This window comes from Astatotilapia calliptera, chromosome 18, assembly GCF_964374335.1.
Source record: "Astatotilapia calliptera chromosome 18, fAstCal68.1, whole genome shotgun sequence".
NCBI lineage: Eukaryota > Metazoa > Chordata > Actinopteri > Cichliformes > Cichlidae > Astatotilapia > Astatotilapia calliptera.
The window spans coordinates 19,976,280-19,997,488 of record NC_137439.1 but is presented as its reverse complement, the minus strand read 5'-3'; the positions used below and the strand labels follow the sequence as shown (position 1 = coordinate 19,997,488).

General features: G+C 39.0%; 1 protein-coding gene across 4 annotated transcripts in view; it reads right to left on the bottom strand.

Annotated features, from left to right (window-relative positions):
- Nucleotides 1–21,209, bottom strand: part of tnr (tenascin R (restrictin, janusin)) — a 211,613-nt gene that overhangs the window by 102,048 nt on the left and 88,356 nt on the right. For all 4 annotated transcript variants that reach the window (XM_026149494.2, XM_026149492.2, XM_080293389.1 and 1 more), the window contains exon 3: nt 3,335–3,387. The gene's annotated coding sequence lies outside the window, so the exon portion shown is untranslated. The remainder of the gene's footprint in view (nt 1–3,334; nt 3,388–21,209) is intronic.

Genomic DNA, 21,209 nt, shown 5'->3' with positions numbered 1-21,209 from the left:
ATATATCTAGGCAGGCAGAAAAGGTCTTCTCTTACTTCTGTGCTACCCAAATTAGCCGAGCCTCCCCACGCACCGATTTATAAAAGCGGACAAAAGAAGACATTAAAGACACATCAATAAAGACTTCCACAATGTTCAACTGCTGTTTTCATATAATCAAGACAATGACACAGGATAAGTAAAACTAGAACCAAGAGACAGAGAACAAACAGCTGCCAGAATAAACAGCACACCACTAAGGAACCACATAGACTTCGTGATATTTACTTCATATTGTTCTTGTGTCTGCATTTCAGTCCATTCTTCTATCCAATTGATGACAAAGTCAGAAACATTTAAATCTCCAGCTGAAAGACTGCTGTCTGTCCTGATTCTCAGTCACAATCAAAAGGTTCACATAAATGTTAAAACCACAAGACCAACATTGCAAGTAAAAATAATTTCACACAATAATTTCACACTGCAAAAATATACTTTTTTCTTCTATGTAACACAATTAATAATGTAATTAATGTGGCTCCATACAGAAGTAACTTGTGAAAATACTGAACACTTTATTAACCTGCAGTTAAAATGTAAGATGAAATTAAATTATGTTGAAGTGATTAATATGCACACAACAATCACTGCTGTAAGGACTGCCAGAAAAAATATTATGCATGGTGTGTAAACTGTGAAACTGGTCCTAATCATAATCCTGTTTATGCAACTAATAGATTTACTTTATTATCCGGGAAAAAAAAATTCTGTTTGAAGTACTGGCACTCAAGACCAATCCTACGGACACCTGCTACATTCCTGATAATCACTGCCTAAAATTAAAATCTGTGCAAGATTCTCCCCAGTTCAGTGTATTAAGCAGTGTAGGTTGTGTTCCTATTTTGTCCCAGGGCTGAAAATTTAATTAAGAGATAAAGATGCTAAAGCTGTTTAACCCATGTGTAATTACACAGAGCAGTGCATCATATTCCCAAATCAGAGAGTGCGACTCAAACTTACATATCATCAATAAGGCAGTAATGCCTCGTACCTGAAGAAACATCTATTTATAATATTATATTAAATTACGGATACTAATTTAAGTTTACTGCCATGTGTATGAACTGTATATTCCTTCTAGACTGGAAAAATGTTTATTGAAGAGTGAAAAAAGAAGTGCTGTGTCTCTCTCTGTCAATTTAAATCAACACTCTTTGCAATCCTTCAAAGATGAGGTCTATACATGAACATAAACACTGGCATCAACGTCATCCACTTGGGTAGATTACATCGTAGTCTCTGTACACAGATTTGCCCAAGAAGTTTAAATCAGCTGTAAGGAGCAAGAATAAGATGGAACAGTGTCAAGAAACTGCTTAGCATGTTGGAGTCTTAATGGAATTAACCTGGAGAATTGCTGTACTAGCGCAGAACAGCTATGCGCTACAGCCCACAGATCATGGCTGCGGCTTCTCCAGTCTATATGTCGAAGTATCCTTGGGCAAGCTACTGAAAGTTACCATCAGAGTGTGAGTGTGTGCATGAATATTAGGCAAAATGCTTAAAGGCACAGAATGTCTTCCTCCCTTCATCCCAACCAGTCAGGGCAGATGGCTGCCCCTCCCTGAGCCTGGTTCTGCTGGAGGTTTCTCTCTGTTAAAAGGGAGTTTTTTGTTCCCACTATCGCCAAAGTGGTTGCTCATAGGATTCATATGATTGTTGGGGGTTTCTCTGTTTTCTTTGGATTATTGTAGCATCTTTACCTCACAATATAAAGCGCTTTGAGGCAACTGTTCTTGTGATTTTGCGCTGTGTAAATGAAATTTAACTGAATATTTAATTGAATTGAATGAAGATGTTGAAAGTACCGTGTGTGTGTGTGTGTGTGTGTGTGTGTGTGTGTGTGTGTGTGTGTGTGTGTGTGTGTGTGATTGGGTGAATGACGCTTGCAGTACAAAGCACTTTAAATGCTCCGATAGAGAAGTAAAGCACTGTATAACTAACTAATACAAGCTTAGAGATACTTGATCTGAATGTATTACTTGTGTACATTTGCTATTTAGGATACAGCAATTAACCTGAAACTGACACTGAAGCTAAATAAATAACAGACACCTGACTGAACAAATCACAATGCCGACATCTCAGCAATCTGCAGGCAGAAGAACATTAACAGCTGATTGCATGCTCTCTCATGCATGTTTGCAATAGATGACTTTCTGTCAGAACCTTTTCATGCCTGAATGGGAGCAATTAGAAACTCTGGACTATACATGGGGGTTAATACCGAAAGATCAGATGGTCTATGTTTTTATCTTGGTTTGATGATCGCTAGCTTTCTGTGTTTGTAAAGAATATGGATCATTTGTATGCAACACTGTATGTGTGTGTGTGTGTGTGTGTGTGTGTGTGTGTGTGTTCCTGTCTAGCTATCTTTGTGAGGACTGAAACCTGCATTCTACTATACTTGTGAGAACCAACAGTCACTTGCGAGGACACACAACCCGGTCCTCACAAATTTGAAGGCATTTAAAGCCATTTTTGAGGCTCAAAGTGTGGTTTTAGTGTCAGGGTTGCAATTAGGTTATGGTTAGGTATAAGAGAGAGTTTGATTTAGTTCTCTTTTGCTGAAGTTTTTATTGCGTGGTCCTAGTGGCTGCTGGATCATCCAGTTTTCTCCTTTAAGGCTCCTAGGGTTAGGGTTAGGCATTCATTTTTAATGGTTAGGGTAAGGGTAAGGGGCTAGGGAAAGCATTGTGTTAATGAAGGTCCTCGCTAAGATAGCTGAACGGGGTTGTGTGTGTGTGTGTGTGTGTGTATTTGTATAATCTTTGTGATGACCAAAAAAAGGTCCTATATTTGTGGGTACCAACAGTCACTTGTGGGGATCAAATTAGGGGAGGGCTTAGGGTTAGCCTAGTGAAAGCATTATGTCAATTTGATGTCCTCATTAAGGAGTGAAAGCGAGTTTTGTGTGTGTGTGTGTGTGTGTGTGTGTGTGTGTGTGTGTGTGTGTGTGTGTGTGTGTGTGTGTGTGTGTGTGTGTGTGTGTTTGTATAGGTGTGTGTGTGCACTATGTGAGAGAAAGCTGACAATTCATTTGTGTTTCTATTAGAAAGCCACTAATGGTGATGAATACATACATGGAAATTAGCCCAAGATGAGGGCTAATTGTCTGATTAGATGTGCTTCAGGTTGATAGATTCACAATAAGTCCATGCACATAAAGCAGTCATTAAGGAACATTAGACCATTAAATTGAACATTACACTATAGCCAGAGGGAAAAATATGGATGTTCATTAATGTGTCTCGACACGTAGGTGAGCGCCTATGTTTGTGTATGCGGACGGTACCTTCTCCGTGAGGACTTTGTTCTCTTGTAGCCAATCTCCCCCTGACTCTGCACCTGTCCAAGAGAGTGGAACATTAAATTAGCATTAGAGCAATTCCACATTTGAATCGCTTTATCCCGGACTTAAGAGTTACAGCGCTCTCTGGAGATGATTTGAAATGCAAATTGCTCAGTGGTAAAGATGCACAGGCATTAGCACTGCTAACACTGCAGAGGTGTTTATTACACCCACGTACTACATAACGAACTGAGATGTATGCAAACCACAGGTAAAGACGTGCAGTTCAGCCTTCTTAAGTCATCTCTGTCTCTTGTAGATTGTCTGTGTCTATATATACTAAATTAGCAGTAAAAGTCAACACATATATTCACTGACAAATAAGTCCTGTCTATTATGCCTCATTTATAATGGCAGAGTAACAGTGGGACATTGCAATGATACTGAAGACACACACACACACACACACACACACACAAAAAACCTATAAACATACAAACAAAAGCTCACACAGGTATGTATGTACTAGAGATGGACCGATCCGATATTACGTATCGGTATCGGTCCGATACTGACCTAAATTACTGGATCGGATATCGGAGAAAAATAAAAAATGTAATCCGATCCATTAAATATCACGAAAGCACCTCACAAAACTTGCCACACACCGTAACTCACCTCAGAACGTTAGCACATCGGAGCAGTATGCATCACGTGATAGAGCGGCTGTGGCATGCGGGACCTGTGGTGGTCTGGATAGCATTTGGAGCTTCGCTAGCAACCCGGCATTTCATCTTCGACAAAGTTATCCCGAGAGAAGTAAAGCAAGTGTGTAAGTCCATCTCTGAATGTTTGTAAAGCATTCCTGCGTTAAGCTTAACAAGCGATATATGGAGCGACTGCTTCTTCTTGCTGCTACTTCAATCATGAAACTGCTTAATGATCAGCTGATCGGCTTTTCTGTCGGGAGTCCGTGTCTCTAGTTTGTTTTTGGCCCACTTCGCACCAGAAAGAGGAAACCAGCGGCTGAACAACAGCAGCACGTTTAAGCTTGATCAGCTGTTGTTAGAATGTATTTAATATTACTTTCTACTCAAGGATCTTTTTCTACGTAGCTGACGGCTGTAACTGTGCAGGGGCGGATCTAGCAAAGTTTAGCCAGGGGGGCCGATAGGGCGTTAACAGGGAAAAGGGGGCACAAAGACATACTTTTCTTTCTTATTCTCATTTAAAATGTCTAGCTTTTAATAAATAATTATCTGACACCCAAAGTTTTAATTTGATGCAAAATGAATAGAAGTCCATTACTGTATATAGTAACTATTAAGTATAATATATATACCCTAGTAAGCTATAGTACTTTTTCCTTTGGGAAGGTACCATCTGTGCAGTCTGCAATTTTGTTGAAGAAAGATGTTGAATCTATTTAATATTTCTTGAAAAATAATTGATTTCTGTGCATTTTTTTTCACACTGCATCAAATTAAGGTTGATTACGTCGATTAAGCATCATGAGGTGGAGTATGAGGGGTGGTTCCCTATTTTTTATTTATTTATTTTTGTTGCTGGGAGTTGGAACCCTATTAGTTAGGTTGCTTAATATTTACGCTAAGTACTCTTTAAAATACCAGAATAGGGAGGATGGTGCAGGTTTACAGTTTTTTACAGACGCTAGGACACATTTCTCAATACTTAGGTCACGTTTGCAAAACTCCTCACACAGTGAGCACAACAGAAGTCTATGTGGGCTAAACTGAGGACCAGTTATCATTGTTTTGGCACAAAATGCATTCAATGACTACATCTCTCAAATTTCATGAATCATCTTCTCACTCAGACACAACAACTGCCAAAAATCTTTGTACGTACAGGACATTTTGCATGTGCTTACATACTGTTTTCAAAACTGTTAAACTTATGGCCAAAACAATAACACAATGCAAAACTTGAAAAGACAGCAAAATCCAACAGCAATATTTTATTGAAACATATTTTAAATCTAAAAATGCAGTTTAACCAGCCACAGCTTATTCTCATTGTAGATGAACATCTACACAGGTGTTACTCCTTCAATTTTTCAACTCCTTCAATTCTGGCAGCCAGAAGATTCTTTCCTAGGTGTATTGCCCTAGATGACATAAGATGTGATGTGGCCAAATGGAGAAGACCGAGTAGATTAGCATTACTATTGTATGTGTATCAGTGGATGGTGTGTATACAAATTCTTGTATTTTGGGATTACTTAGTGCAAAAAAATAAAAATACATAAACAAATATTAACGAATTCTGCATGATGTCTGATTCATTCCAGTAACATATATTGAAATTATAAACAGAGATGTGTCCTTGTTTTACACAAGAAAACACTGTGTAATGCTACATGTTGTTAGTGTTTTTTAGGTCATTGTTTTGTGGGTGACAAAGTGTGTTTGTCGGCTGTCAACCTTTGCTAGTGTTCTGGAAGAATGAGTTTATTTGAGACCTGAATGAAGTGTTTTGGTAGTTGTAGTGCATTTTGAATGTGAAATGAACTGCTTTGCCAAGCTGACGGTCAGTTAGGAGGATTGTGTGAAGAGTTTTGCAAAAGTGACCTAAGTATTGGGAAATGTGTCCTAGCGTCTGTAAAAAACTGTAAGTTTATTAGATTGATCAGTATTGCTGAACTATGAAATATTTTTTTTTGCATACAGGTATAACAGAATAGCTTTAGTGTAGTTGTTGTTTTAAACTTGAGTATGAACTTATACAAAATGCAGCAAGATATTTAAAAAACAGTTTTGTTGATTAAAAAACACTATATCGGATTCATATCGGTATCGGCAGATATCCAAATTTATGATATCGGTATCGGTATCGGATATAAAAAAGTGGTATCGTGCCATCTCTAGTATGTACACATCCCCTTGCTGAGAAAAGAACGGCCAATATCAAAGCTATGTATCAACAAGGAAAACAGAAAAAGGACTTGTTTGCTTTCCTTGTTTGTTGTACTATTGAGTTTTTTTTGTTGCAACAAACCTCCTGAGGCATAGTCACTCAAATACATACACATGCACCCACACAAGACACAAAATCCAAGCCCTCTTTGCTCTAGCGGGTGTCTCACTCACCCTCCGAGACACAAAATAGCATGCTCTGCTGGACGTAGCTCCTTTCAGATTAGAGCGGTTGCAAATTCTCTGAAATTGGTGTCATTTTCACTTTGGCTTATTCCAGCAAAGAAGGTTGATTAAGTAAACAAAAGAACTAGACTCCTCTGTTAGTTCTTCAAACATTACAGGCGGGAGAGATATTCATCTCCATCTGTGCTCTTCATGAGGGAAATAAACATGCAAAGTCACTGTTTACAGTTCTGCAATATTATTTTCAAATATATATATATATATAACAATATGAAATTTATTATGTGTTTGCTACTTTGTATGCAGGATGAAGCCTCTGCTGGGCTGATAAGCAATCATGTGCTAACACATTAACCCTATTTATTTAGTAAAAAGGAATTCAGAGTAATATTTTCTGGTGTTTTGTAAAAACATCTTCTATAATCTTCACTCATACATGTGAAAAAAATGTCTCTGTCTTTAGCAGCTGAATGCATCGCTATCTCTCCACCATTTGGTCACTGGTCTGCCGTTTGCAGCAGGTTTATTAGAACAGTTTTGTTCACTGCTGCTAGAAATGACTCAAGCCAAGATCATGAGCTGAAAAACAGGATACAGCAGAATGAAAAATGGCTGAGGTAACAAGAAAAAATATTTAACTAAAAGGGAAATAAGAAAGCAGAAGAGTCATCGGTTCCAGATGAGTGGTGGACCCTACCACCTACCCTTAACTCCTCTTTATAATGTTTTTTGCCACTGGAAGAAACACTTGACACATGACTTTGCCTAGACTGTCTAGATACCGTTCAGTGACCTCAGGCAGCCTCCTGCCAATCACATTACCTATGATTTCTGTAAATGCATAGCCCATGCCATTGTTGGTGAATGGCTGCTGTCGTTGGGTGAAATTAGTTGCAAACAGGGTTATGCACAAAAAATCTCCTTGGTTTTGATTTAGTCGCTAGCAGATACTGCAGCAACCTATAGTGTTACTCCCAAATGTCAGCAAACACATGCCAACTTTTAAATCAGTTTTTGGGTTTGCTCATTTCTGTTCTGTCTTTATTATTTGTTATTCTTTTTTTATTTAAATTTTTATTAGTTTCATCATTAGTTTTAGTCTTTTTTCATTATTCTCATATGGGGGGAATAAGCCAGAGGTAATATTTATTTAAATTAGTATAGGTATTACAATAAAATAACAAAACTGTAAGCAGTTGATTTGCAATCTCGATGATATCATATACCTTTTTGCAACCAATTACACGTAGTGACAGCAACCTCCTGCAACCATTCACCAACCAGTCAGGGAATACACATTTTTCCCTAACAACCAACTGATGGTTGACCGGGGCCAAACATAGTTGTTACATATATATATATATATATATTTTTTTTTTTTTTAATTACCACTTTGTTTTTCTTTTCAGTACACGCCTCTTTCAATTTGCTGCAGTTCAGTAAAAGAAACCAAACAAACAAACAAACAAAAGAAACCACAGTGTGTGATTGCAAATCAAAAGTGCAACAATGAAACAATGATTGCACTAAAAAAAATCAAGGCCTATTTATAGGTCTTGGGAGAACTACAGCATGTGTGGAAAATGTGGTATAAGGTCCTGTGCTGCTGTAGAGGAAGCTACGTGAAAGTCTGGGGTTACAGATAACTAATAATAAAAAAAGATGAGCTGACCAGCCTTCAGCAGGTAATCATTTTTGCTGAGACAGCCAGCTTGAGGACCCAATAACCGCGACTAGCATAAACAGTTGAAAATGGAGGTGTACTGTAGAAAAGTAAAAGAAATCAGTATGTGTGGTAAAGAAGACAATATCTAGTTATCTCTGTTACATGAATCTGCTACATTTCCAGCGACTACTTTGTGCAGTATTGTTTATCCAGCTTGAGCAGACAATGTTGTCTAAATGGAGAAAAGTTGCATGAGTCAGTGAAAGGCTCTTTTCAGCCCATTTCACAGCATTAGTGAAATGAACATTTCCTTTCCACAGCAGTACCTACAGAGAAAAACCACCAAGAAAGTCTTGACAGACCAGAAGTGTTTTGCCTAAAGAAAAAAGTTTTTGCACAGATACATATACACAAACTCATGCTCATACTCTTCAGTAATCCACTCAGAAACAACACAAACATCTCAAAACCTTTGCATTATCATCCATGCGCGCAAATATAGACAGGCTTTTTGTGTTGCTGCTGTACGCTGTCCCACTGAGAGAGAAGAAAGTTACAGATGGTCCTGTTTCCTTCCTCAGACTGCTTTGTAGTTGTGAGAGCAACACAGAGGAATGCTTTTGAATGTAAATCACATCATGTTCCCGCAGTTTATTCGCTGGGCCAGCAGCCAGTGAAAAATGCTGTTATTGCAAAAAATCCGAGCATAAATAAACAATGTAAGACAACAGAAATGAATGTGTATAATAAATAATTTGCATTCCCCCCGTCTTGGTTTCAGCCTCACCAAACAATAGCAGCAAGTCTAAGAAAAAAAGTTGGGGAGAACAGATTACTGATCGGGTTGTACAACTCTTATGAAGTGAAAATGGGAATGGAAATTATAGTTTGCTGATTTTGTGAATTCGTGAAGCTTGGTGCGGAGGCGTAGATCAAAAGGATTTGTGTTTGCTGACTTGTATCACAGCTCCCATCTGCTCTTATTTTATGTCCATTCTTGTAAGCAATGCCTTTAATACAATTAAAGTTGAAAAAACATTGCCAATAAAGGCACTCTGCGTAGATGCACATATGGCAAGAATACTGCATGCAACATTTTATTTAATGTGCACGGCAGCTGCGTGGAGCTGAATTTGTTTGCATCTTGGAACTTTTGGGACAAACGGTTTTAACTTTGGCTGAGTGCAATTGCCAAAGGAAAAACCCCAAAACTGCATACTTCTCAAAGAGTTCAAATACTTTTACGATTGCATTAACAAGTTTGATTTATCCAGAAAAAGACTCATTTACCTCTGATTTATGAAAAATAAGGAACACTGTAAATTACCCACTCCTTCACACTCTCTGCGGTCCACTGCCAGTGTATTTTCCCAGGAGGCTTGAAGTTTTAATATCCAAGGTTGTTTTCACACCTGCAGTGTTCATCTCCATTTAATTTCCATTGGTGTGGTTCATTTGTGCAGATGTGAACACAGTAATCGCACTGCGGACCAACTGCACAGACACTTCCCATAGCCATTAATGCTTCACGTTCTGAGATGCAGCAGAATACCGCACATATGCAAAGTACACAAATTGTAGCAATTAGCTCTCAATCTTCCATGAAATAGTCACAAAGCGGTATAGAGTGCTGCAATGAAAACTTCCTTACCATTGCTTTGGTCGCTAGCATATTCCTTTTGTCACCAGTAGTTTGCATGGACTTGATGAGTTGTCTGCAAACACTTGTGAAGTACTCGCCAACTGACAGAAAAACTGTGAAAATTCGTTTATATTATTCTTATTCAAAATGGAAATGGAGACCATTTTTGAAATCCTCATCGCTGCAACGGTATTGCACAATGTTTCCCCTGAAGCCAAATGGTCAGCAGTCCTGGTTTTTGATGCACTTTTTCAAGTTTCTCTACAGCTCGGAGAGTAAAGTCTTTCAGGCAAACAATGGGTGACCGCAACCAAAGCAATCACAACAAGGTTTTTAGTGCAGGTCACCTCTTTGTGATCGATTTCACCTGGTGAAAGCCAGCAACCTCAGGCAAATGATTTGCAAATCAGTGGGGGAATATACATTTTTCCCTAGCAACCAGTGGTAACCAGGGTGTTGCACTGGCCTGCAACGCTATGCCTGTGTGGCTTGTGTGGCTTTAAATACTAGATAAAGACTTATGTGTGTGTCTCTGCAATATTTTCCATGCAAGATTAAAATCCATACTGATTCACTAAAAATACCTCAAGCAGTTTTAAAGTTTATACAGAATACGGATTTAGATTAAAAAAATCTACCTTTCAGGCATTTTTTAATATGCACTTAAATTTAAAACATGAAGAACTTAATGTATATTACTGTCTATAGTCCTAAACCTCAACATAATTCTATACCAAAGCCACCCCAGCCACTACATAAATCATATTGGCTTATTGAATTGAGAAAGTATGAAATATCTCAGATGATAGATAGTTGGTATTTAGTCAGGATGGCACACAGCCACTGGTGAATTTCTCTCTTATATGTGTGTGAGAGTGTGTGTGTTTGTGAGAGAGCGTGTGTGTGTGTGTGTGTGTGTGTGTGTGTGTGTGTGTGTGAGAGAGAGTTTGAGAGAGAAAGACAGAGAGAGTGAGACAGCATGGTAGAGAAGAAACAAAGAGACAAAGAGAAAGACAGACTGAAAGACATCCTCTGTCCATCTCTCTCATGCACACACACACACACACACACACACACACACACGCACACACACTACTGTACTCTACAGTGAGTTTAGGTCTGGTGTGAATCAGGCTCGTCTCTCACTGTGCAATCTTTTATCAGTGGACGATCCCATTTCCGTTGTGTTGATGCAGCAGATGGATTCCCTCCTACTAACCATTCATCACCTGCCACACCAAAACCTTTCTTTGCCCCCTTTTCACCAATGAAAAATGGGTTTTGGACCATCTTTTTCCTCAAGAAAATAAGAATCGTTTAACATGTCATCAAACAGGTTTCTTACTGGATGTTATGAGTTTGAAAATTGTTTTTATTTATTTTGTGCAACACAGACTGTTTTATTTCAAGTTACTATTTAAGAGAATGATGTTTTTTTTAAAAACAACAACAACTGCAATACAGTGGTCTTATGCATGATGAAATATTATAATAACAGTTCATTAAATATGAATATTAATTTCTTAAAATTTCAAAGTTTTATATTTACATGATAGACAGGGATTTAATTAAGAAAATCTCACAAATCACAAGAGGTCTTTCTTCCAACCCCCCCCCCCCCCCCCCCAAAAAAAAACGGCAAATGATTTAACCTGGACATTTCAAAAAGCACAAATTCATTTAGGAATTTCTCCAGCATGTAACTGAAATAATTAAGCCAAGACTGTTAGTGAGACATTCAGAGTCACGACAGGTGAAAATGAGTTTTATCTTTGCAGAGCAGGAAATGACTACGCCCACAAGATGACTGCAATCATGTTAATAAAGTATGTAATGTAATAATGTTAGTGGCATCAAGCAAAATTTTGATCCTCAGTCTTAGGTATCTGTCACAGAGACCAATCCGTGACTGCCCACCAACTTTCAATGAATTCCCTATCTGACTGGCGAGTGGTTGCCAGAGGCTGCTAGTAGTTGCTAGGTAAACCTGGTTGCTGCATCCAAAACCTCCTTGTGATTGCTTCAGTTGCTAGGTACAGTAAGTAAGTAGTAAGTAAGTAAAATTTATTTATATAGCACTTTTTTAAGACAAAACGCTGTTACAAAGTGCTTCACAAGAAAACATGTCAAACAAACAATATAGCAACATAAAGAAAGTATAAAAGCATATCAAAAAAGCAATAATACAATATAAATATAAAATAAAACAACATGTTACGCATTAACATTTCCCAAATGCCTGTCTAAACAGATGAGTTTTAAGCTGTTTTTTGAAAGAAGCCATCGTGTCGATGGTGCGTAGTGGGGGGGGTAAACCATTCCACAGTATAGGAGCCAGGGTTTGAAATGCGTGATCCCCCTTTGTTTTCAGACGAGTCCGTGGGATAGATAGACGACCGCTATCAGTGGATCTAAGAGTTCGCTTTGGAGAATAGGGCTGGAGAAGCTCCGAGATATAGATGGGGGCCCCACCTTGTAGAGACATAAACGTAAAGGTGAGGATTTTGAACTTATATCTATACTCAACCGGAAGCCAATGCAGGGATTTTAGTATAGGAGTGATATGGGAAAATTTATTGCTATGGGTCAAAAGCCTTGCTGCAGCATTCTGAACCGCTTGGAGCCGATTTAGTGAGGCCTTAGATACGCAGGAAAAGAGTGCATTACAATAATCCAGCCGGGAGGAGATAAAGGCGTGGACAAGCATCTCCAGTTCGGTTGTGGAGACAATAGTCCTGAGTTTGGCAATATTTCTTAAGTGAAAAAAGCAAGAGCGGGTCACGGATTTAACATGGACATCAAAGGACAAAGATTGGTCGAAAATTATCCCAAGATTCCGGGCAGTGGCTTTTATCGACGATGAAAAAGCACCCAGATGTTGACTAATCTGTGGCTTGATATTCTCCGGGGCTAGGATTAAGCACTCGGTCTTGTCTGCGTTCAACTGCAGAAAATTGTTTGTCATCCAAAGATTGATTTCCTTAAGACAGTCCATAAGAGTGGATAGCTTGTCTAATTCCCAGGATTTAAAAGAAATGTATAATTGGATGTCGTCCGCATATAAATGATAGGAAATATTTTTGAAACCGCTAATGATCCGGCCTAAGGGAAGAATATATAGTGAAAATAATAGGGGGCTTAGAACCGAACCTTGTGGAACTCCACATAGAAGCTTAGCCACGTCTGATTGGAAGTTTCCCACTGAAACTAAAAGCGTCCTATCTTCCAGAAATGAGGTGAACCACTTTAGAACAGATCCTGATATCCCTACCGTGCAGTTTAAGCGATCGATTAAGATCTGATGGTCAACGGTATCAAAAGCTGAGCTAAGGTCCAGAAGAACCAGGACTGAGCAATCACCCCTGTCTGCAGCCATCAAGAGGTCATTTGTGACTTTCAGCAGAGCTGTTTCTGTAGAGTGTAATTTTCTGAAACCCGATTGAAATTTATCAAGAATGTTATGCTTCTCCAGCGCTTTCTTTACTTGTAGCCAAACAACTTTTTCTAGGATTTTTGAGATAAAAGGAAGTTTTGAGATGGGCCTGTAGCTTGACTGAAGTGTTGGATCCAGGTTAGGCTTTTTCAGCAGAGGTTGAATAACCCCCTGTTTAAAGCACCTGGGGACAGAGCCAGATAGCAATGAATGGTTTATCAGCGTGACCACAGAGGGCCCGATGGTCTCAAAAACTTTACAGAATAAACGAGTAGGTAAGACATCAGCTAAACTCGTTGAAGGATTCAATTGAGTCAGTGTTTCCAATAAATCCTCTAAAGAAACTGGGAGGAAAGATTCCATAATTATGGGGTGTGGACGATCATGGTTGGTGGGGTTTCCTGAGGGAGTTATGTTATGTCTTAGGCAACTAATCTTATCTTGGAAAAATTTTAAAAATTCACTGCAGTCCTTATCTGAAGAGACGGGTGTACATGGCGTTGGGGGGGAGACAAAGCTACTCACTGTATCAAAGACAATTTTCGGGTTTCTTTTTCCTACTGCAAGTAGTTGAGAGAAGTAGGTGGCTCTTGAATCTGACACCATGTCATTAAAGGTAGATAATAGTTCTTTTAAGTGAAGCTTGTGAACCTCGAGTTTTGTGATTTTCCACAGGCGCTCGGTTTTACGGCATATTCGCCTAAAGCTGCGGATAGCTTCTGTAAACCAGGGCGGGCGTTTGACAGTACTGCCTTTCCTGATTTTAAGAGGAGCCACTTTATCTAGAATTTTTTGACATTGTGAATTGAAGGAGGTCATCTGCTGATCTATATCGTCTGTTTCAGATAAATTGTTAACAAACAATTCCCTAAATTCTTCTACCGCTGAGTCGCTGATTAATCGTGAACGCTTCTCATAAACAGAGGGTAGAGTGTCATAAGTAGAAGAGAGATCAAATAAAAGGTATTTATGATCACTAATAAAAATGTCTCTGCAATGAACTGGGCCGATATCCAGACCCAGTGATAATATCAGGTCCAGGGTGTGGCCACCACTGTGTGTTGGCCCAGTCACATGTTGGACAAGGTTAAAAGAGTCTAAGAGAGTAAGAAAATCCGAAGCAGCGTGACATGAACTGTCGTCAACATGAAGATTGAAATCCCCCAGCAGAAGAATTTTTTCCAGCTTAATGGTGGAGGATAGAAAATCCCCAAACTCCACTAAGAAACTCCTAGCTAGTCCTGGTGGCCTATAGATTAAAATCACATAGAAGGGATGAGTCCTATTGATCTTCATCATCTGGATTTCAAAGGAGTTAAAGGAGGGGGTCTTTACCAGCCGACAAAAAAAGGAGTTTCTAGAAATAACTGCCAACCCACCACCACGTCCTGAGAGACGCGGTGTGGTTAAGCACTTACAGTCTGCTGGACACAGTTCTTTGAAATGGACAAATTCCATATTCCGCTGCCAAGTTTCAGTTAGGAACATAAAGTCCAGGTTATTCCTAATGAAAAGGTCGTTGAGAACAAATGCCTTATTTGAGATCGAGCGGCAGTTTAATAGAGCCATGTTAATCGGCGGTGCTGGAGTGTCACTGTTTACACCCTGAGGGGCTTGGTGTAGGTTCGCACTGCATACTCCTCGGGGTTTTTTACCGTTTAGTATAATCCGTGGGACAATAGGACGGTCACTCACATGGTCTGGAAAAACTGTTTTCAGACACGGCGTCCTGATGAAGCCCATGCGAGGAGACTGTGCATTAAGCTGGAGGTCCGCCTTAGCAAAAACATCCACTGTTGAGAACTCCAAGCAGGCCGTTAAATCAGCGGTACTCTTATATTTCCGTAGTCTCACTTGGATGCCCGCTCTCCTTCCTCGTCTTCTCTGACGGTGATTTGTCCGGGAACGGCGGCTCCGGTTTTTCCCTGGCCCAGGCAAGCAAGGGACGTAATGGGCAACAGCTGATCGCCCGGAGGGTGGAGAGAAGCCTCGAAAATATTTCCAGGTTTCATCCATAGATTTCATAGTTGATTTAATCCGAAGTAGAGTGTGGCGATCGTAAACATAGGTAGCTGTAATCTTATCCACAGACAGCAGCAAAATGGGTAATGCAACATAAAACAGAAGAAGAACACAGAGTCTGACAGCGGCATTGCCGATCACAGGCGCCATCTTGTCATGCGTGAGGCCGAAAGTCACTGTAGCTTGCATAGAAAATGCTAACTTGTCTTGAAATGGTTGCCAACTGCTCACCAAGTGGTAATTAAACTTGCATCTTTCAGGAAGTAAAGTAAAACCTTTGCCTTATCACTGCAACCGATGTGTTTCAAAAGATGCTAATTTTAATGTGACCAGCTGACTATTTTAGGACAGATCTGTGTCTTCCTTGTAAACTAAAGCAATCAAAACAACAAACATCAGTTTTTTTTGGTGTAGCACCATATACTTCTTTGCTACCAATAGTGACAGCCAACAACCTCTAGCAACCGGATACATATTTTTTTACTACCACGGATGCTTGCTAAGGGGTTACCAACTGGCCTCTAGTGTGTGTAACTGAGGCCTTAAGCCTACTGTGTTCAATAAAAAGGAACTTATTACCCAATTTTTTAAACTAATTGACTCAAATGGTTTTTACTTGTTCTGTTCATTTCACAGGCTGGGTGTATTACAGCCAAGTTACTTTGAAAAAAGCTGAAGAAATGTTTGGACTTTCAGAGCTGAGCCACTGTATATTCAATTAAGTGATTGCTGTGACTATTTACTTCTCTAAATTGATCAATAAACATGGGATTCAACTGAGAAGATGATAGAAATCCTGTCAAAGGCACGGTTCATTAACTTGTTGGGAAAACTAGGCTTATGGCTTCGCTTTTCAGACCAAATAAATTAACCACAGAGTCTGAGCAAAGGTCTCCACTGACCGATTTAAAAGTTGAAAAAAGATAATGTTGTTAGAAAGCAAAACCTCTTCCCCTTCTGCATTTCTTATATTTTCATGCTGGCCATAATTTTATTTCAATAACCCACACTAATGAAAAAACAACAACAAAGAAACTGCAAGGCCGAACAAGTTTATGATGTGAACATTTAGTGGAAAATTGGAAATTAAGCGAATACTTCAATGTTGTGCAATCAGCATGATTACAGTAGTTTGAGCCACTGTGTTTTATTTTTCCTCACAAATTGTACTTGCACTAACGACACATTCCAATTAAGTGTGTATGTGTATGCCCATAAATATTTTAACACTGCAGGATACAAAGTAAAATCCATCAAGTGAAGATCAATACCAGAAAGCACACATGTAATGATGTACAGTAATACCAGAGCCATATAAATACAGAAACTATTATAGTTTACATAATATTTGAAATATTTAACAACTGACATTTTCACATATTTAAGTGATTTGAACAATGAAAAATAGTTTTTCAGGTCTTATTTCCAGGGATACATCAATACAAAGTCCAATAGCTCCCGAGCAGAGATGGACAGTAACACGTTACAAGTAACACGTTACTGTAATCTGATTACTTTTTTCAGGTAACGAGTAAAGTAAGGGATTACTATTGCAAAAACGGTAATTAGATTACCGTTACTTTCCCGTAGGAATGCTGCGTTACTGCGTTACTAAAACCGTGATTTTTTTGCAAAAATGTCTCATGACAGTGACGTAAGCGAGTGCGACGTTTGTGACAACAGCTGTGTGCAGATCAACAGTGCATCATATATCGAGTGCGGGAGAGAGTATGAGCGTGCAGTGTTTAAAGTGTGGAAGTACTGACCTTATTTTGAGTTTGATTCCATAAAAAGTGACAAAAACATTAGTGTCCGTTGTGCGTGGGAAGAAAACTTCTTTTTAAAGCGAAAAAAACCCCTTAACTTCCAAGCAAACACCGAGTGCGCTATGACGTAATGGGAAATTCACAGAGAAACTCGCGGATTCTTCCACTGACCGCTGCGGCACACCTGCACCAGGGTAAACCTCCGCCTATGCCCCTCCTGTTGTACAGGTGAAAATAGAGCAACAGGACCGCTAGTCTTTGATGTTATTTATTTTCTGCTGTGTTTTACTTGCATCTATTTGAAAGAGTGAGTGTAAACACACACACAAAAAATATATTTTATGTGCTGGAATGTGCAGAAAATAAGTTTAAATCCATCCATCCATCCATTCGCTTCCGCTTATCCTTTTCGGGGTCGCGGGGGGCGCTGGAGCCTATCCCAGCTGTCATAGGGCGAGAGGCGGGGTACACCCTGGACAGGTCGCCAGTCTGTCGCAGGGCTAACACATAGGGACAGACAACCATTCACACTCACATTCACTCGCACATTCACACCTAGTGGCAATTTGGATTATCCAATTAACCTATCCCCACAAGAGAATGGTGCATATAATTTAATTTTTGCTTGATGCATAAAGTTAAAAGGTTAAAACTAATAAAACAAGTTTTAAAAAGAGACTTTTCCATTTGATTACATTTTGTATGATGGATTATGCAGAAAAAGTAGAATTGGGCTGAAAGGTCTATCGCTTTATCACCTATTCAGGTTGTAAATCGTGTTTTTAAAAAGTAACTAAGTAATTAATTACTTTTGAAAATAAGTAATCAGTAAAGTAACGGGATTACTTTTTTGGGGGAGTAATCGGTAATTAGTTACTGATTACTTTTTTCAAGTAACTTGACCAACACTGCTCCCGAGTGCAAATGCACCTTCATTTAACAATGTGGACCCTGGAACAGCAAAGCACGGCGTGTGTGAGGATTTCACAGAGCGGAGAAAAAGGGCAATGAAAGATCTTATAAATCACTTTAGGAGTAACCTCTCAGGACTTTGAAAGAAGTCAATAATGCTTTAAAATCAAATCTGGAGACAACTAGTAGCAAGTATGCCAATGAAGCCCCCGATTTGGTGAAATGTGGTCATTTTTTCCTTCACTGATACCATTTATATGAGTGCAATGAGTCAGTTAATGCTGTTTATTACTCCCAAATTTCTCTAAAAGAGAAACAAAGGCTTTAGTTTAAGCTGCTGATTGGCTGTCTGGCAAACTGTGGCACAAGACATACTAGGCTGCAAAAGTTTAAAACTGCCTAAAACATAAAAGCTAGCCCTTTATTAGCTTTTCACTCCCAACAGAATGGGTGTACACTACATTTTTTTCCTACTCTTTTCTTTGTGCATCTACACAGGCTCTCTGATCTAAAGTGCTTTTATATCACTAGGTTGCAGACAAGGGTCAAAAAGCTGGTCATTTAAGTTGTCACACCAACTCAGACACCTTCTGTGCAGGTGAAAAGCCACCATTTACCTCTCACTGAAACAACATTAAAAAAAAGTAAGACTTGAAATATGTGGGGTCTAATTGCACCAGTTCTGGTTTAGAAAAAAATACACAACATTTAAACCGACAAGCTTACTTTTAAAGCTTGCTTTTAAAAAAAGTGCTGTATTGAACGAACAGCTGAAATAAGATGCTATTGTAGCCCTCTTCAAAGCAAAGGAGAATAACAAGCAGTTTGTGGCTGCACATGCAAATAAAATGCTGTTTTTACTATTAATATAATTTATTTATATTTCTTCGAAAAGAAACAGCTACTCACACAACCTACCAGCCTGAATACAGCCCGTTAAATATTTTTACAGTGTGCTTTTTAAAAATGACAAATCTTGCTCAGCTGTCTCTACAACCATGCAGCAAGCCACCAAGTATTAAGTGTCATTCAGTATACTAATCATTTCTCAGTCTTAATGCAATTAGAATGAGAAAGCTGATGTCTTGGTAAATTTTGCATTCTTTAATATAAAGTTGAAACACTTACAGCTGTGGAAAAGTGTGGTGAAAGGAGAGGTGATGTAAAACTTCCATTTATTGCTCATTACTCATGTTGGAAGGGTGACCTCTGAGAGCATCAAGCATCTTGCTGCAAGCATAGTTTCAGGTTGCTTTGGTTGTTATGGGTATGTCTGATGTTACTGGTTGGAGTTATTAGTACTTGAAGTGTTTCGATGGCCAAAATGTTTAAGTACCAACGGCATGGGAGTTGAGGAATTCCCTTGCTTCAGAACAATGCACCAGCAAGCACAACCGTCACCAGATGCATGCAGTTACAATGCTATGTCACCGCAAATCGTAATCAGACTCTAGAGCCCGACCGACATAAGACTGACACCAATATTGTGTGAGCTAAAAATGAGATATTTCAATATTTCAGATGTTTTTTTTCCTCAGCAGATTTTTATGTTCTGAGTTATGATTGATTGGTTATTAGTTTTCTTATTGTTTACATTTTCAGCATTGTGTTATTCCTCAATATTTTCATTCTTCAGTGTTTAGTTGCAGTTATTGTTTATGTTAGTTGGTTTACTTCATTTGCTTTGTTTCTCATCTTATCCTCCTGTGACAATTAACCTGTTTTAAAACCTTCCCTGTGCCTGTATTCCTTGAATTGGTTACAGTTGTCACTTTCTGAGTTTTTTTTTGTCTAGAACTTTGTGTTTAGTCTCACTATCATTGATTATTTTCACCTGCATCTCATGGCCCTGCTATGTCCACTTCCCTCTAATGACCTTATGTGTATTTAAGCATTATACCGCAAAGCAAAGTCAACATATCCATAGTATCTTTCTGTTATCTGGATTCACTTATCTTAACATTAGTAATCAAAATAAGTGGTTACACGAAGCTGTTTATCAGCTCACTAAGTTAACCCAGAGTGTACTAGGTACAAGTGCGTTCGAACGAAGGGGTGACATTTGGCCAATCACACTGATTAGTGCACTGGCAGCTGAAAAGCTGATTTACAATTAAATTACAATTTTTACAAAAATATGAAGTGGTTACAAAACAAAAGTAGCACATCTGCTCCATCTGAATCAGCTATGTGAGATAAAAATCACTATATAGCAGTTTACCATCAACAGCACTTCAAGTGCTTTGGTCAATAAGACTGGAAAAGAGTTACTGTATTATATTAATAAAGTGTAGCCTATTTGAAGGCAGGAAGGAAGGCCTGCAAAACATCAACTCCAAAATAAAGGCTTACTTTTGGTGCCTGTCTCAATGTGTCTGCATTTGGGTCCTAAATGCCAGCTCTGCTCAAATAAGCTGGTTGTTGTCATCACTGATAACATGGTGGAAGGGTGTTTCTCCTTTGCTCTTTAAATTTTCATTCACCAGAAATTATGAATGATATTTCTGATAGTTTGGCCCACAGATAAATCAGTTCTGTCGGACTCTGGTGACCCAGCTACTCTAGATTTCTTCTTTGCAATGTCGAAGACTTGTTACATGAGTAAGAGCATTGTGAGATATCAAAAATAGTCAAACCAGAACTAAGAAATGAAAAACATGTGTTGTAGCTGAGAAACATAATATGGCAGTGAAGAAATCTACTCCACTTCTCTACATATACTGCACATTACATACTCAGGATTATAGAGCAAGTAACACTTCCCCACACTGCACAGTCACTATCTCTCTGTAGCTATCTCTCTAGTGCACACACACACACACACAAACACACACGGGCGCACTTTAAAGGCAGTCCTTGTCAGAGCAGCGCAGAGAGGTTAGGGCTGCAGGTCTAGCCTCGGATATCCTGAAGGATGACTGAGATTGTGAAAGGAGAGTGTGAGAGAGGTGGAAAGCAGCACTCAATCTGCTTCTATTCTATTCTATTTCACTACTGTGGGGGCACTGGAAGCAATGCGGAGCTAAGCAATGCATGTCTTTTTTTTGCTTTCTTGCACTTTCAGGAATAGCCAATGTGGATTCCATGAAATGTTGAGGCTGCTTTGATACCCATACTTTGGATGATTTGATTAAAGAAAGGTTTTGTATAGCAAAAGATCGTTTTATTTGCTAAAACTACAAATATTTATATTTTCACTGTTAGCAGACAACGGGTTACAAAACTGCAAGGAAGCAGGGAAACCACATTAAGGTTTTCCTTCTCCTGTCAAAAATCAGTATGCATCCTGCATGCTGAGCAGGTGCAAATGTGAAA